This window comes from Echinops telfairi, unplaced genomic scaffold (assembly GCF_000313985.2).
Source record: "Echinops telfairi isolate 266 unplaced genomic scaffold, ASM31398v2 ScPeMD7_70;HRSCAF=299, whole genome shotgun sequence".
Taxonomy (NCBI): Eukaryota; Metazoa; Chordata; class Mammalia; order Afrosoricida; family Tenrecidae; genus Echinops; species Echinops telfairi.
Window position 1 is genome coordinate 61879172 of NW_022103968.1, and position 1784 is coordinate 61880955.

Below are 1784 nucleotides of genomic sequence, written 5' to 3' on the forward strand. Positions count from 1 at the left end.
GCAGAAGGGGCAGCTTTTTCTAATTTGTCCTGAGCTCTCTGTGGAGCAGTTGTGGCATCGTTGGCATAGATCTGAAGGACAAAACTAGGGGTGGGAACACATTTACAATGATCTGGGCAAGAAGGGGCAAAAGTCTTCACCCAATGACAATCAGCATGCAGAAGAGGCGCAGATACCTAAGCTGCATGAGGTGGAGGGGTGACTGGGAGGAGGTGGAAAACGTAGAGATCTCACAGGAGCAGTGTGTGAGAGGGGCTAATCCCTGTGGAGGTGGATAGAACAGGAGGCTGGGTTACCTGTGGAAGCCCCAGGTGAGGCTGTCTTAAGCGACACCATGGCAGGGCTAGACTGTAGCATGGGCTGGTGGATGGGAGCTGAAGCCATGAATTGAATGGGCTACCCCTAAACTGGCAAAGACTGCACTGAGAAAAAGACACAGAGACCTAGTGATTCTACCACTTGGAAAGTTAATAGAACAAAGGAGAAGGGGCCAGAGGGGCCAGAGTCTCAACCTTCATGGGCTGGAATATCCAGCGTCAATTCCCAAATGAGACAAGGGCACCTTGCCCCTCAGCAACTAAAAACCTCGGTGCAATAGCCCATAATTCAGGATAAAGCGAAAGTGTCCGCTTCTGCCACCCCCCGGATTGTTCCAGAGCCGCCCAGGGTATCTGGGAAACACTGGTCTGGATTTTGTGCTGTAGAAAAGCATCTCATTGCTTGTTTTTTTAATCATTTTATTGGGAGCTCTTACAGATGTCATAACATTTCATAGTTCAATCACATCAAGCAGTATTGTATAATTGCTATCACAATTGGTTCAAAACACTCCTTCCTCTTGCACTCCTTGATATCAGCTCCCCTTTATCAATCCCCTCCCTCCCCAACCAACAGCCCCCCCCCAATAAACTTTTATTTATTTTTGCCATGTCTCACCCCATCCACCATCTCCTTTCACACACAATTCTGCTGCTCATTCCCCTTGAGTTGGGTTATATAGTCATCCATGCTATCGGCTCCCTCTCCAGTCCCCCTCTTCCCAAACCCTCAGGGCTGTGAGTCTGATGTTTGGGGTTGGAAGGTGGATTCGAAGACATGCAGTTTGATCACCTTGGGGATGTGAGGACAGGCAGTTTGATCACCTTGCTGCCACTGGCTGAGGATGGCCTCGGAAACGGACTCAGCTGCAGCTTGGTATCCACAGCCAAGAGAAGACAAGAGCTCTGCTCCACTCTGGCCTGCTCACGGTTCCGGCCTGCTCCAGATGGCTGGCCTGCTCACCGGGCTCCAGCCAGCTCAGGATCTCGAGCAAGCAGTCACAAATGTCTCATCGCTTGGATCTTCAGTTCGCACTGCCTGCCACCTGGTGTCCACCAGCACAAACACACTGGACTTGCTTCCATTCTTCCTTATTTTGATAGAAAATTGGCCCTGCTTGTTACCGCATGCCAGGTGGAGAGATCACCCCCACACGCCCGCCCAAGAAGCATCTCTTTTAAAGAAAAAAATTCTACCTCTGCCTTTTCACTAAAACCAAACCCACTGTCATAAAATTGATTCTGCCTTACAGTGACCCTATAGGACAGAGCTCCTTAGGGTTTTATGGAAGCAGACAGCCTCGTCTTTCTCCCAAAGAGCAGTTAGTCGGTTTGAACTGCCCACCTTATGGTTAGCAGCTTAACACACTGCACCACAAAGGTTCCTTGCTATTGCAGTACAGCACATATGCGATTTTTCATGCTTTTAAATGATTAAGGATTAGGCCCACTCTGAGCATCATATCA